Below are 16296 nucleotides of genomic sequence, written 5' to 3'. Positions count from 1 at the left end.
TACATTTAATTTAGCTGTGACAGTGCAGGAGAAGGTAAAGTGTGTTGCTCAGTTATTTGTATGGGACAGGTGGATTCATTTAAAAACCCATCAATCATCATTAAATTCAGAAGCTTGAGGGAGGAGCAGAAGCACCACCAGACTTAATATACATGAGATACTTCCTGACAGTGATGCCTTAAATAAGGAGAGCTGCAGTTTCCAGTGAAGCTGTTTCAGACAGTTAGAAATGACTGAACTTTCCTTCACCTTTCTTTGATGTTATTATAAAAAAGCTAGGACACAGAAACTCTGTCTCTCAGCTCCTTTTCATTTATTTCTACCTCCTGTATGAAGTGGGTGTGACCCTGGAAGCAGTTATCCAATAAGCGTCTAGTATACTTTTTAAGACCCGCCTTCTTGCGGTTGCTATGCCTACTCTACGTCTCTCCCTGATTGACGAGTGCAGCAGCCAATCAGCGCCGAGCTGGGCGGGAGTGTGCGCGCACACTGAAAAGAGTCTGGTGGATTTCTACTACTACAGGGAAACCGCTCCGGGAGCTCACAAGTGTTGGACCGTAGCAGCTGAAAGGATGGGAAATGTTCCATAGACGAGGCTGGAGAAGAGTTTAAGGTAACTACTGAACCTCTGTCTTTGTTTCCCTCTGGGTCTGAGTTATATTCAGCTTTTGACCCGACACACTGGGCTAATGCTAGGCTGTTAAAAACACCGAGTTGGTAGTGCATGGCAGTGACATTGTTGAATTGAGACTGGCAGCAGGAGTAGACACGTTAGTGTGGCACATTGTGTGGACATTCTGCAACACTGAAGAAACTAACACAAGGAAAGCACATACAGAACTTAACATTTAATGTTAATAAAGAGATTAAAGTTAAGTAGGGAATGGAAGGTTTGAAAACAATGATGTATTTCTGCAGAGGGATTATGAATGAGCATCTTCTGCAAGGTGGGGCAGGGTGGTCTTAGACTGAATTTTGATATTGCTCCTAATGGCATACATGCAGTTGGCACTGTGGCATTCAAAGGACTCAATAAGAGTCATTTTTTAGAGCTGATGAGGGGTTATTGGTTTGCATAGATATCACTGAATTTCATAGGTCAAAAGATCCTCCTGCTTTAAATGATGATGAGTGAAGATTTAAACAAGTTTGCAGTCATGTAAACCCATGACTTGAGCCCCACCGGTGCATGATTGTCATATTGTAAACTCTTAAACATCAGTATTTCAGAGCTAAAGAATCTGCAAAACAAACAAATTTTTTTCAAATAATTGTGCTGATTGTCTTGTTTTATTAATAAGTCAACAGCAGTAGATCAGTTGCAAACATTTCTGAGTTGTAAGTTATCTGCTTTAAGTTTGGGCAGGGTTGTCTTAGACTGATTTTTGATATTCCTCCTACTGACATACATGCAGTTGGCACTGTGGCATTCAAGGGACTCAAATGAGAGTCATTTTTAGAGCTGATGTGGGGTTATTGGTTTGGGAGTTTACAAAGATATGACTGAATTTCATAGGTCAAAAGATCCTCCTGCTTGAAGATTTAACAAGTTTGCAATAATGTAAACCCCCTTTGACTTGAGCTCTATTTTGATATTGCATATGTTTATACATCAGTATTTCAGAGATAAAGACAAACACAAACATTCAAATATGTTTTTCAAATAATTGTGATGATTTTCTTGTTGAAAGTATTTCCCATGTGCTCTCATGGGGATGTTTTGAAGCTGCTTTTACTGTTTTAGTATTAATAAGTCAACAGCAGTAGATCAGTTGCAAACATTTCTGAGTTGTAAGCTATCTGATTTAAGTTTGGGCAGGGTTGTCTTAGACTGAATTTTGATATCACTCCTACTGACATACATTCAGTTGGCACTGTGGCATTCAAGGGCCTCAAATAAGAGTCATTTCTAGAGCTGATGTGGGGTTATTGGTTTGGAAGTTTAAATGAATATCACTGAATTTCATAGGTCAAAAGATCCTCCTGCTTTAAATGACCAGTTTACCTTTTGCAGTGATGATTTTAACAAGTTTGAATTCATATAACCTTTTGATTTGAGCCCTATTTTCATATTGCTCCTACTGACATACATTCAGTTGGCACTGTGGCATTCAAGGGACTCAAATGAGTCATTTCTAGAGCTGATGTGGGGTTATTGGTTTGGAAGTTTGCAAACCTTTGACTTGAGCCCTACTGGTGCATGATTGTCATATTGCATACTCTTACACATCAGTATTTCAGAGATGAAGAATCTGCAAAAACAAACATAAACACTGACATGTGTTTTTCAAATACATGTGATGATTTTCTTGTTGAAAGAAGTTTCCATGTGCTCTCATGTGGATGTTTTGAAGCTGCTTTTACTGTTTTAGTATTAATAAGTCAACAGCAGTAGATCAGTTGCACACATATCTGAGTTGTAAGTTATCTGATTTAAGTTTGGGCAGGGTTGTTTTAGACTGAATTTTGATATTCCTCCTACTGACATACATTCAGTTGGCACTGTGGCGTTCAAGGGACTCAAATGAGTCATTTCTAGAGCTGATGTGGGGTTATTGGTTTGGAAGTTTGCAAACCTTTGACTTGAGCCCTACTGGTGCATGATTGTCATATTGCATACTCTTACACATCAGTATTTCAGAGATGAAGAATCTGCAAAAACAAACATAAACACTGACATGTGTTTTTCAAATACATGTGATGATTTTCTTGTTGAAAGAAGCTTCCATGTGCTCTCATGTGGATGTTTTGAAGCTGCTTTTACTGTTTCAGTCAACAGCAGGAGATCAGTTGCACACATTTCTGAGTTGTAAGTTATCTGATTTAAGTTTGGGCAGGGTTGTCTTAGACTGAATTTTGATATTCCTCCTACTGACATACATTCAGTTGGCACTGTGGCATTCAAATGATGTGCAGTCATCTTGTACTCAAATAAGAGTCATTTCTAGAGCTGATGTGGGGTTATTGGTTTGGAAATTTAAATAAATATCACTGAATTTCATAGGTCAAAAGATCCTCCTGCTTTAAATGACAAGTTACCTCTTGCAGTGATGATTTTAACAAGTTTGAATTCATATAACCTTTTGATTTGAGCCCTATTTTCATATAGCTCCTACTGACATACATTCAGTTGGCACTGTGGCATTCAAGGGACTCAAATGAGTCATTTCTAGAGTTGATGTGGGGTTATTGGTTTGGAAGTTTGCATTCATATAACCCTTTGACTTGAGCCCTACCGGTGCATGATTGTCATATTGCATACATTTACACATCAGTATTTCAGAGATGAAGAATCTGCAAAAACAAACATAAACACTGACATGTGTTTCTCAAATAATTGTGATGATTTTCTTGTTGAAAGAAGTTTCCATGTGCTCTCATGCGGATGTTTTGAAGCAGCTTTTACTGTTTCCGTATTAATAAGTCAACAGCAGGAGATCAGTTGCAAACATTTCTGAGTTGTAAGTTATCTGCTTTAAGTTTTAGTGAAGAAAAACATTCATAATTCTCAGATTACAGCATCCTGAACATGATAGATTATATCTTAATGACATGCTGAAATCATCCCCTCCCGTCATGACTATTCCTGACTCTTAGCTCAGCCTCAAATCTGACTCAGAGTCACTTTAACTGCTGGACATCACAGACTTGTTATTGGGTTTCTGGGTTAGATGGAGAGAGAGCTGTTCATACAAGTATTACCTGGTCTGTAGAGATCCGATGTATGGCGGTCTGATGTGTTTGCCTCCATTGGAGAATGGTACCCAAGATGGAGATGTGAAGAAGTAGAGCTTTAATGAGAAACTCTGTACTTCATGTGGATTAACCTCATCGACATAGTGTTTTATATTGACAGTAATACTGGATCCTTTTTTTTAAAAGTAATTTTTTGGGGCTTTTTTTGCCTTTATTATATAGGACAGCTGAAGAGAGACAGGAAATGTGGGGAGTAGAGAGAGGGGGAAGACATGCAGGAAATAGTCGGCCGGTCGGGAATCGAACCAGCGACCCCTGCAACGAGGACTGTAGCCTCTGTACGTGGGGCGCTTGGACCCCCTTAGGCCACCAGCGCCCCAACACAGTGGTTCCTTGATGTCATGCAGTATTTTAACAGATCATCTTCTCCTGCATAAGCACGTTTTATTTCACAACCTCAAATATTAAATCACTCATCTAAAGCAGGGGTTCCCAAAGTGTGGGTCGGGACCCCCTGGGGGGTCGTGAGATGCCTTCCAGAATGTGTTTTCTTTAATGATCTAAAAATAGTACATCTAACCCATTATAGTAAAAAATATCAACACGAATAGAAGCTAAACTTTTAATACAGCCATGAAAATAGAAAATGTAATGAGTTTTCTGCCTTTCTTTTTGTCAGATGACTCCTAAGTTTAGAGTTAGTGAACAGTTAATTATCAAAAGCATCAGTAGCAGCAGGTTCATTCATAACGGCACAGGAAACACAGACACATGCTCAGATAGGTAGGGTCATTTTCTGCAGACCAGCTAAATGAAGCCACATTAAATCACTTTGAGGGACAGTGGGGGTCGCAAGTTTTTGGCACCAATATTTTGGGGATTGAAAATATTGGGAACCCCTGATCTAAAGGAGAGGACCTACTGCCCCCTTTGTCTGAATGTTTCTTGTTGAAAATGTGGCGAAGGTTTCTCTTAGAAAGAAACAGATAATCCATCAAATGTCAACCAGTTATAAGATTCAACTCTTTTATTCTTTAATGCATTTCTTTAAATATCTTTGAACTCTACAAACCCTCGTGTTCTTAAAGGCACTCTACTTGATTATTGCTGCGAGTGAATCTCTGCAACCAGACTGGAATTCCCCTCTGCACAGTAAATGCATAATTTCACAACAGATAAAGCATAACCCACGGTATCTTCAAACTGTCATTCTGCCAGTGTCCTCTCTCTCTCCCTCTCTGCAATCTGAGAGCAAATGACAGGAGTGAGTTGCGTGGCCCTGTGCGGTGTTTCGATATCAGAAAAGGTAAATAAACACTCCTCCTGGAGCTCTGGTTGAAACAGGAGGAAGACTTTTCCCAGGTGAGATGCTTAGAAAGAAAATCAAGGTGAGAGGGATGGAGAGAGAGAGAGAGAGAGAGAGAGAGAGAGAGAGAGAGAGGAAGAGAGAGAGAGAGGTACAGGGAAGGGAGAAACGAAGTAGTGGAAAGAACAGCTGTCTTCTTTCAGCTCTCATCAGATTAGAGAAGCGATCTTGGCAAGTGTTATTTGGTACTGCGTGGTGCTTGATGATGAGTGTTTATTCACTGAACAAAGGCTGTGGAGTAGGGCCTACTTCTACTACAGGGTAGGAGCCGACTAACCTGAAGTAGATCTGCTTAGAACAAAGATTCAACATCACTATCAGACGATATTTACCCCGTCCACTCCACAGAAATGGTAAAAATGCTCCATGCATCGATGTCAGAAACTAATGTTATCTGTATCTTATCACATCCTTATCTCTACCCTCCAATTTAATGCTTGAAAGCTTGTACACCTAACTCCTGACTCAGAGCAGAGGGTTTTCTGTGGGCTAATAAAAAAGTCAACCGTTGGACAAACTCAGTTTTTTTTCCGTGGTCCAACGTGAAAGGAAATGCTGGCATTGTGGGCGGTTTGCATCTTCTCTGAGATAGTTTAGCAACAGGCAGTTTGTGAAACATGTTCCAGTGACGTTTTAAGAGGAAGAAACACTAACCACAATTTAAAAACACCAAAATTCATTTGAAAAAAAAGACATGAAGGAATTACAAGAAACGAATGCAAAGATCATCAGGGTCATTGTTATTTTTATAATCCGAAGTCTCTCATCATGAAGTCTCTTAAAGGTGACATATCATGCAAAATTGACTTTTTAATGGTTCTCTACCTGAAATATGTGTCCCTGTCTACAAACCCCCCGAGAATGAAAAAAATCCATTCTGCCCCTGTTCTGATTTCTCCACCTTTCTGTAAATGTGTGTGAAACGAGCCGTTTCAGACTTCCGTGTTTTTGTTACGTAACAACAATATCCGGTCTGTCACGAAGTCAGAGCTCGGAGCTTGTTCAGCCCATAGACTGTATAAAATAATACTGAATCCCTCCTCCGTTTTTTATTACCTGCACAAATGTGTGCTAACAAGGAGCTTAGGAGGGAGGCATGCTAGTTGTAGGCTGTCTTAATAAACACAAAGGTCGGTTTTACTCCCCACGTCTGCAGATTTGAAGATCTAGTGGATGATTTTTATTTATCATGGATAAATGCTAGCGCTAGTTAGCATAGCTACATAGCTACATGTCGTAGCTGTAGCTGTGTACCAAGACGCACGTCAACAGACTGATAAGTAAAACAACAAGAAACACAGAATCTGTGATCAATCCTTCAGAAAGGTCCTGCTGCCTTTCTGGCAGAGGTCAGTTTTACTCCCCACGTCTGCAGATTTGAAGATCTAGTGGATGATTTTTATTTATCATGGATAAGTGCTAGCGCTAGTTAGCATAGCCACATAGCTACATGTTCGTAGCTGTGTACCAAGACACGTCGACATTAATTAATTTAAGAAACTGAGAAAGATGCTCATCACAGATTCCAAGAGCCTAAAATGAAATCTTTAAATCGCTTCCTCAGTCCAGAGCTCAGAGACTTTTCATCAGCGCTTAAAAGTGACCAATTAAGGGGTTCCACTGGCCTAATGGTCTTAGTGCGTGCTCCATACACAGAGGCTATAGTCCTTGTCCCAGCGGTTGCAGGTTTGATTACCGGCCTCGACCATTTACTTCATGTCTTCCCCCTCTCTCTGCTCCCCACATTTCCTCTCTCTCTTCAGCTGTCTTATCCATAAAAGGCGAAAATGGCCAAAAATTAGAAGACAGATTCAATCAAGACGTGTTTTCCTGTAAGAAGCTAGAAGGGCATAAGTTTAACCTTTTATTCTTGAAGATGTCTGGAGTGATTCATCACCAATCAAAGTAGTCGGGCTGCTCTCGTTCGATGACGGCAAAATGAAAACAAACCTCTGAAAGTGACACTTAAGAATCGCTCCATTTGAGATACTTTACATGTTGTCACTTAGATTTCACAAAACGAAAAAAAGCTGGACCTTTGAGAATTTATCTGAGGCACGAAAACAGTGCCCAACACTCATATGACATCCTCAAGGTTTGGTTGACAGGCTGCTTCCTCACATCCGCTCAGCATACAACCAATTACTGCGCCACAAATTGAAAAGCCTGGTGCTTTTTTCCAGCCTCCACAAACACGGGCTGACAGAGAGAACCAGAAGGGTGAGAGCGAAAGACAAGAGGCCGTTGAATAAGATAATCTTCCTCTTTTGCATTTTTATTTGAATGAGCTTGATTCCTGCGCCAAGAGTGACGCTTTATCTAACAACAACCTGCTGAACGCCGACTTAAATATTCAAACGAGCAGGAACGCTCATGTGCTCACGCTCGCAGTCATGCATAGTTAATCAGTCAGACTCCAGCTACCCTGATGACTCCTCTTGTTCTCTTTGACCTACAAGGATCCTCTTACTATAACTTATTGTGACCCCGTTTGTCACTGGCACATTGTACGATGCCAGTGACAAATATTAATAATACATGTGTAGCCTCTCATATGTAGGCTAGAGTGCTGCAAGGCCTCCCTGCTTCTCTGCCAAGCGGGGCAGAACCCAAAGGCAGGAAATAAGAGGCAGGAATCAGTCACCTTTTTATGAAATGAAACCACAAGTGAAACTCTTTAGACTCTCTATTCAGAGCTCTGGATTTATAAAGCGATACATGCTCTCCATGTTCAGGTGACAGTAACAGGTGGTGTAACGCTGTGTGATCTCGTACACGTGTCCTCTGGGTAAAACAACGACCCACGCCTGAGGTTGTGAATGAGCCCGGCCAAGGTCTCCTCGTGGCAGATGGGAGGGTCCGGGGGCGGCATCCCCCCTGGCTCTAGTCCTGGATCTATTTCTGGGTTACTGGTTCATTTAATGCTGTGACTAAAAAGCAAGCGCGACAAGATGAGAGAGGTGAATGAAAAGAGATATGGTTCAGCTAATTCACTCAACAGCAGCATGAAGGATGAGTTCTTTTTGAGATTATTTGAATTACCTCAGAGGAAGAAAGGAGTCATCCAGGAGGAGGGACACCTTTAATCTGATGTTCATTCATAGGACTTGTTAATGATGCTCTAGATGTCTTGTTTTTTATGCTGTTTTATCAATTAATATATCATTTATGTACCCATCCATGAAGCAAAGGCAAGATATTGAAACTGCTACAATTTGTACATGGACTGATAGTTAAAGTGTCAAACATTGGCGGGTCTCAGCTTCTCATGTGATGTTTAATTTTAGTTTTACGTCACTGTTACCTGAAGATCTTTCAGTTTTAAACAGCTTGGACAAAACAGACAATTTGTTTCAATTGGTATAATTTTTAAAGTTTTACTCAGAGGTGTTCCAAAACCACATTTTCCTTTCTGAAGCCAATTTGGATCCCTGAGTGCAGATCAGCACAAAGCGCTCATCAATCTAGTGCTAAAAGCACTATACAATATTATGTATATTAGTCTGTAGGCAAATCTGATAACTACTCCTCGTCAATGTATCAAGTTTTGAAGATATATCAATGTATTTAGGGTAAGACAATATTGTTTATATCAATATACTTATGTTGCATTAAAATGATGTGGTATGTGGGCGTGCATTTAGCCTCATGGTTAAGATACCCGTGCATTTAGCAGGCAGCCAGGGTTCCATTCCAGCCTGTAGCTTCCTTCCCGCATGTCATCCCCTCACTCTCTCTCCGTCACCTTCTCTATCCACTGTCTTCTCCTAGAAATACAAAAAAAGGGGTAAAAGCTACAAAAATGTAACTTAAAAATAAATGAATAATAATGATGATGTGACACGTTTCTTCCGTAGAGCCGCCAGTTTGCGTATTTCTATTGTAACCATCTGTTCCTCTCCACCCTGCCTCACCTCTCTCTCTCTCTCTGACCAAAACCAAAACAGGGAAAACATGCCTCTCCATCTTCTAATGATAATGATTGATTGATGATAAGACATTAGAAACATAACTTAGGTGAAGCAATGAAAAGACAAACACCAGAAAGAAAAACATCTCTGGTTAGCCTCTAGCCTGTCTTGTCTATGTGCTTTTAGATCCTTCATCAAACTCGACCCTGTCAGAGTGGTGACAGGCAGTAGAGTAACTACCAAGCGGCAACCTCCGGTCTCAAACGATGAAGCCCATGCAGAAGTGTTATAAACTGCAGTTCATCGAGAATCCAGTTGAGGCTGGCTGCAGAAACACCAGAAACCACATACACACCCATTCAAAGAAGATGATCTTTGCAGCATTAATAAACATGTTTACAGCCTGGTTCAAAAAACGGCTTGGCCCTACGTAGCTGATCTCTCTATCGGCACACACTGTACGGGGGGTGAATTTTTTTCTAACGCGACAGTTCAGAAGATATTAAGATTACGAGTTTTTTCCCAAATAAGGACATGACTGACTCCCGGGCAGGAACACATAGCTGTTGGCTAGGAGGCTCAAACCCCGCCCCTTTATGTCACACTCTGCCTCGTTGAGTTCCGCATTTCCAATATGGCTGCCGCCGTCGATTGGGTGACGTCACGGATACTATGTCCATATTTTATACAGTCTATGGTAACTACACAGAAACTAACTACTAGTGGTGCAACGGATCATCGTTGATCCGTGAACCGTACGGATGCCTCTCCACGGTTCGGCACGGACGTGGTCCATGGATCGGTTGATGAAAAAAGTTGTGCATGTTTACGTGATGACCACATGTTCAATCCACACTCACTCGTCAAGCACAGTGGTAGTCATGGCAAGTGAAGGAGCAGAAGGACTTGAAAACCCTTCTGTATCTTGTAAGTCACATGTATGGGAGCATTTTGGTTTCCCTGTGAAATACAGTGAATGCTGAATGTGCTTGAGCCACGTTATGAAATTCCGTTGCGCACCCAGTAGACCAGAGGCCGTCAATACGCGGCACGCGGGCCGCATCCGGCCGCCCATTTGTGGTCCCCGAACTGTTATTCCTTCACTCTGTGTTTTGGTCGGATCACCGAGTGTTTACCGGGACTTGTCTCCATGTCAACGATACGCAGACAGGCTGTTACTGGGTCACTTAGAGTCCAATGCTGCCAGTGCAATTTTTAACTTTCACTTTTGTTTATGGAGCAGTTCGCATATTGGCACTTTGCCAGCTGTAGGACCCTAGAATAAAACGGTGTGTTCACAGTTTGCTGCTCAAAGAAAAGTGGACGGTAAAAATCAGCGGTTGAAAGAAGAATGGAGTGAAACTTTTGAAGTTCCTCTGCTCCTTCACTTGCCATGCCATGAAATGCAGTGAATGAGGCAGGACTGGGCCCACAGATAGGGTGCTTTGCACATGCAGTACATTTTGAGTTGAATGTTGTTTTTATTTAATGGGCAAAAGTTTACAAGTGTTTTACAAAATAAATGGAGGACAAAGTTATATATATATGTATTTTTTTTTGCTGATCCGAAAAATTATCCGATCCGTGACTCAAAACCGTGACCCGACCCGAACCGTGAGTTTTTTGATCCGTTGCACCCCTACTAACTATAGAGTCAGTTTCCTGGTGGTTGAGCTAGCTTTTGATGCAGATTATATGTAGACATCAGGATTAATTCAAGTCTGTTTCATAACCATCTTAAATACAGTATGTTTAAGCATACTGATAAAATCAATCAATCATATCTAGAAGGTGCCAAATCACAACAAACGTTATCTGAAGACTCTTTACAAGCAGAGCAGGTCTAGACCTGTTAACAAAGACCCAACATCAAGACAGGATAGGATCCAGTCCCATCCTACAGACAGGACTCAGTCTGATGCAGTATGAGCAGAGGACTTTGCAGCATTTAGCAAGTTACAGTGGCAAGGATAAACTTCCTTTAACAGGCAGAAACTTCCAGCAGGACCAGACTCATGTTAGACACACATCTGCTGAGACTGAAACTCAGGCCCTGCTGCTTTCATTCAAATGCACAGATGTCTTTAGGGAAACACCAACGCGGTAACGGTGACTTGTTAAATCTTGTTTCTTCTATTTATTACCACCAAAAAGAAACCACGTATCAGTTTCTGTTCTCTGCATGAACTGTTGTTGCCTTAGCAGCTGTAACACAACCATCCTGTGCCGGTTACCATTATGAAGCTGCAAAGAAACACCGACATGTTATTTTTATCTCAGGGCTTAGCAGAGGAGACAGTTTCAGTCTTAATCGCTTGTTTTTCTTGTTTCATTTCCCCTTATTATTCACATAACAGATAAGTAGAGCTGGAGTAATCAGTCATCAGCCTTTAAGATAAAGGAACTTGGGATAACTTTGATAATCTCTTGATAATTGAAGTCATTTATCAGCCTGAGATGCAAAACAGTCGCCTGTTGCTCATGTTTGTAGTATAATCATTGCTTCTTACTTCGACTCGCGTCATCAAAATGATAATTCTGGGGTTTCAGACGAGGCAAAACAAAAAAGTGATTGTAAGTGGCAACACTAATTGTTTTGTTTGTTGTCTTAATTGCAGCATGGAGAGTCGCTGGCAGTGATTTCAGAGTGAGATCATTTTTTATCAGAACAGAAGCGAGAAGGGAAGGAGTCTCAAACGGAGAGATGACGCTTGTTTACTCCTTTAAAGTGTGTTTACACTGCTACCTCACCTTCCCCTTGTCTGATAACAAGTGCATGATGTACTGATGGATCCTTTAAGAATAAAAGGGAGACAGTTAATGAGTTAAAGGATTAAAACTGGGAGCTTGGATGTGAAATTGTTCCCTCAGTCTCTCCGCCGATTCAACCACCTCCAGCTCTGTTTTCATTCACAGCAGCACTTCACGAGTCTTCACCTCCTGCGGTCTGTGGCCCTCGGTGTGTGTTGGTGTTGTGAGGGTGTTTTCTATCACTCTGCTGGTCATGCTGGGGCTCAGAAGTGGTGCCCGCCTGGCACGCTGTCACAGACTGGACTGGACCGAGGCTGTGTGCTGCAGTGACAAAAGCACATTCAGGCCGAGACAATGGGGAGCTGACAGCCTGGGTTGTGATTATCACTCTGCTTGTCTCTCTCTCTCTCTCCCCGTCTCTCCGTCTCTCTGCCTCCTGTCTATTGTGTTACTGTCTCACTGTTTGCCTCAGTCACCGGGGGTTCAAGCACATGTTCACCAAGCAGCCTGTTTATGGCTTCAGAGGAGGAGGGGGAGCTGTGTGCAGCAGAGTCTCAGAGCTGTTTTAGTCATTAAACACAGGCTGTAATTCTGTCATCAAGTTGGCGATGATGATGTGATTGTTGGTTGCAGTGTGTCATCTTTAAATGCAGGCTCTGGTTGTAGTGATTCTGTTGACGCATCTGGCTTAGTGGGCTGTGCTGACAATTAGGGGATGTTGAATTTGTTGTTGATGATTGTAGCAGAGTAATTATCTTGTCTTCATTATAGACGCACAATGACTCACCATCAGGATACTGTTTCTCCTCTCAGATTAGCGTCTGATGCAGACGTTTGATGGAACTGTATTTCCTTATCTGTTTTTCTGGATTTATCAATGAAACTTTTGTTTGATTACATGTAAAAAAAATAATGTCCAGCTATCCAAAACCCAAAGTTATTCCCTTCATAGAATATGAAACTGAGAAAAGCAGCAAATCCTCAAATTTGGGAAGCTGAAACCAGAACATATTTGGTATTATTGCTCGGCCTGGTGTAACCATAGACTGTAGACTGTCCTCCATCTGTTTCTGAAGCCTATCCTTGGCAGGTGCCATATTGGAAAAGCTGAACTCACTAACGTCTGTCGAGCTAGTGTGAGGTAAAGAGGCGTGCTTTGAGCCTCCTAGCCAACAACTACAGTGTTACTGCCAAGCGGCAACCTCCGGTCTCAAAATATGAAGCCCATGCGGTAGTGTTATAAACTGCAATTCATTGAGCGTCCACTAGAGGCTGGCTGCAGAAACACCTGAAACCACATAGACACCAATTCAAAGAAAAGGATCTTTGCAGCATTAATAAACATGTTTAGAGCCGGGTTAAAAAAACGGCTTGGCTCTTCGTAGCTAATCTCTCTATCGGCACACACTGTACGGGGGTGAATTTTTTTCTAACGTAACGGTTCAGAAGATATTAAGATTACGAGTTTTTGCCCAAATAAGGACATGACTGACTCCTGGACTGGAACACATAGCTGTTGACTAGGAGGCTCAAACTCCACTCCTTTACGTCACACTCTGCCTGGTTGAGTTCTGCATTTCCAATATGGCTGCCGCCGTCGATTGGCTTCAAAACCGCTCTCAGGAACAGATGGGTGACGTCACGGATACTACATCCATATTTTATACAGTCTATGGTTCCTGCCTGTTAATCAGGTCAGCTGTGCCTTTCATTATGCAAAACTCATAATCTTAATATCTTTGAAGTTGCTGCGTTATGAAAAAATTCACCCCTGTACAGTATGTGCCGATCGAGAAATGAGATATCCAGACTTAAATCGGTCTTTCAACCAGGCTGTAAACATCTTTATTCCTGCTGTAAAGATCTGCTTTTTTAAATTGGTGTGTATGTGGTTTTCCGTGCTTCTGGAGCCAGCCTCTAGTGGACACTCAAGGAACTGCAGTTTTTACCCTTTCGCATTGGCTTCCTTTCTTGCGGCTGGAGGTTGCTTCTTGGGTCTATGGATGATTCCCTGTTTTCGTCACTATCTTTTCCTGTCCTGTTGTCTACCATATGGTAGCTCGCTTGCTCACTTGTTAGCATACCAAAATTATTTTGGGGCATTTTCGCCTTTAATGGATAGGACAGCTGAAGAGAGACAGGAAACGTAGGGTGCAGAGAATCTGGGAAGACGCGCAGTAAATGGTTGAGGCTGGAATCGAACCTGCAGCCTCTGTGACGAGGACTATAGCTTCTGTATATGGGGCTCACGCTTTGACCGCTAGACCAAAGGCACCCTGCATCAGACATTTTGAAGATAAATTAAAGTTACAATGCAGTTGTCTTAAGTCCAACATCTTGTTGTTGAGCTGGCGTGAAAAGAATCACAGGATATGCTGGACCATGAAGGATGTGCCTGATGCGTCCTCCATGGGAAAAGTATGATGCATTTGGAGGTGCCTTCGAAATAGGACTGCCTTCAATGTGATGCATTTGGTCTTCAAATGCGGCCTTCGAAGGCTGCAGACCCTGAATTGGACTGAGATATCCTGTAGGGGACAGGTTTCTATTATAAGCATTATTATCTACTTTCAGGGTAACTCATGACACAATGCAAAACAATAGAATACGATACATCATGAAACTAAACAATAAGATTAGACACCCAGCGATATTATCACAATACAGGAACTCTGCATTATTTTTTTCAGTTTGCAAGACAACCATATAAAGGTGCATCATTATATCTGACTAAAAACCACAAACTGCCCTTACAAAGTAAGTTTCTGTATTAATTATTCCTTGAGAGGTCATGATATAGTGACTGGTTGAGTCAAAATGAAAGGGAATTCAAATTATTCAAATGAAAATATTAAAAGCTCTGAGTCTTTTAAAGGTTGATGTGTTGGCTTGGATTCACTGTTTTATATGTTGTGCCTTGAGGCAAAGTGTTTCCCCACCTTTAGTGATCCCAATGCAGTGATACAGAATGTATCCGGTGCTTCATTGTGCTTTTAAAAGATATGGTCCATTCACAGAAACTCAATCGTGCGTCATCTTTAGAGATTAACTGCAGCCTGTAACGGAGCTTGACCAATCCTAACAACCCACGCAGGTTTCATATTGATGAAAGCTACCAAATGTCCACAGAGAAGTCTTGCTCTAAATAACCAGGCACAGCAGTGAGTCATCCCACGCTGGTAGACGTAGCAGAGAGGTGCAGAAGGCTGTCAGCGGTGGGGAAGGGGAAATTAGGCCTGACGTAAAATGATCTCCCTTCCACGCCTCAGCAAATCAAGTTTAAAACTAACACTGAAGGACGGACGAGTCGATCTGCAGTGCAGTAGACTTCCCTATGATCCTCCAGCTGCTCTTTAAATTCAGTCTGTTTGTCCTCGTCCTACCTCTCCCACCGCCTGTCACTGCCTGCATACTGGAGATGTTATTCTCAACACCCTACAGCTGCAGTGCTGCAACAAGTGATTCTTTTCACTTCTGATTAACTGGAGATTATTATTTTAAATGATTAACTTGGATAATATAAAGTTACCATGATAGTCTCAAAGCAACCCAGAAGCTGGAGCTAACACAGATCTGTTTGATTCTCACTGAATCCATTGGACAGATTGTCCTTAAATTTAGCTCGGGTACTAATGTTGCTCTGAGATACTTAATTGTGCCATCGTCAGATCTAATGCATTGATCAGGATTTGGTCAGAATGTACCAGCACATAACCACTTGGCCAAAACAATGGGTAACTACATTCAGCACAGACTTGTGGACATAAACCTCCAAAGGTCCTGCTGCTTCTGAAAATATGACCCAGCTTGTCACTGCGATTACTTGATAAGATACATCAATCAGCCAGAGCATTGTGAACGCTTACCTAATACACCCTGTCACCACTTCTACTGGTTTTCCTTCCTTTGGCCACTTTTGGTAGGTACTGACCATAGACTGTATAAAATATGGACGTAGTGTCCGTGACGTCACCCTTCTGTTTCTGAAGCGCTGTTTGAGGCCAATCGTCGGTGGCAGCCATATTGCTGCTGTGGAGCGATTGTGACGGAGGCGGGCTTTGAGCCTCCTCGCCAACAGCTACAGTGTTCCCGCCTGTCGATCAAGTCAGCTGTGCCTGTCATTGGAAGACTCGTAATCTCAATATCTTCGAAATGGCCGCGTTAGAAAAAAATTCACACCCTGTTCAGTGTGTGCCGATCCAGAAATGAGCTATCCAGACTACACTCGTCTTTTGTACCAGACTGTAAACATGTTTATTTCTGCTGTAAAGATCGTCTTTGTTGAATTGGTGTGGGCTATGAACTGCAGTTTTTAGCAAATCTACATTGGACTTATATTTTTAGACCGGCGGTTGTTGCTTGGTTGGTACTGACCCCTGCACACTGGAAACACGGTCTCTCAAGGGCTGCAGTTTTGGAGGCGCTCTGACCCAATGGTCCAGCCATCTCGATTTGGTCAACGTCGTTCATATCCTTACACTCGCCCATTTTTTCCTGCTTTTAACACTTCAACAACTAAATGTTCACTAGTTGGGGGCGGCAGTAGCTCAGTCCATAGGGACTTGGCCTGGG

At 42.0% G+C, this 16296-nt stretch overlaps 1 protein-coding gene across 1 annotated transcript in view; it reads left to right on the top strand.

Annotated features, from left to right (window-relative positions):
* Nucleotides 1-486: 486 nt before the first annotated feature.
* The window catches only part of fcho1 (FCH and mu domain containing endocytic adaptor 1), a 74443-nt gene continuing 58633 nt past the window's right edge, over nt 487-16296 (top strand). The window contains exon 1 of the mRNA XM_034705487.1: nt 487-613. The gene's annotated coding sequence lies outside the window, so the exon portion shown is untranslated. The remainder of the gene's footprint in view (nt 614-16296) is intronic.

This window comes from Notolabrus celidotus, chromosome 2, assembly GCF_009762535.1.
Source record: "Notolabrus celidotus isolate fNotCel1 chromosome 2, fNotCel1.pri, whole genome shotgun sequence".
Taxonomy (NCBI): domain Eukaryota; kingdom Metazoa; phylum Chordata; class Actinopteri; order Labriformes; family Labridae; genus Notolabrus; species Notolabrus celidotus.
This window is presented reverse-complemented; position numbering and strand designations above follow the sequence as displayed.